Below are 404 nucleotides of genomic sequence, written 5' to 3' on the forward strand. Positions count from 1 at the left end.
GATCGCAGAGAACAGTAAACCCAGCAGAGGAAAAAAGAAAAGAAAAAGTAAATGAAACCAGGTGGGTAAATTCCGTAGACTTACAACATATTCTGTACACATCTTGCCTCATTCTAAGACAACACTCCCTTACCGGAACGTTGCACGGAGGACATAAAGGCGCCAAGATTATCCAGGCATCATCGCTTATCTCACGAAGATGAACCCTGGACACTAAGAGGGCATCAACTACAGAATTGTGGTGTCTGGGTGTTGGTGAATCACAGGCTATGAAATCTTATATGCAGTCGTATTTCTACGTATGTGAGGTTGCATGTCGAGGAATGTATACTTGGTATTACAAAGGAGAAAGTGTGTGTGAGAGAGAGGCGAAAAAAAGGGTACATAAAGTAGGAAAGGGAATG

The 404-nt window shown here is 42.6% G+C and overlaps 1 protein-coding gene across 1 annotated transcript in view; it reads right to left on the bottom strand.

The window, feature by feature from the left end:
• Positions 1 to 404, bottom strand: part of LOC119590500 (synaptogenesis protein syg-2-like) — a 61,352-nt gene that overhangs the window by 28,288 nt on the left and 32,660 nt on the right. The window lies entirely within an intron of this gene.

The sequence above is a fragment of the Penaeus monodon genome, chromosome 27 (genome assembly GCF_015228065.2).
Source record: "Penaeus monodon isolate SGIC_2016 chromosome 27, NSTDA_Pmon_1, whole genome shotgun sequence".
NCBI lineage: Eukaryota > Metazoa > Arthropoda > Malacostraca > Decapoda > Penaeidae > Penaeus > Penaeus monodon.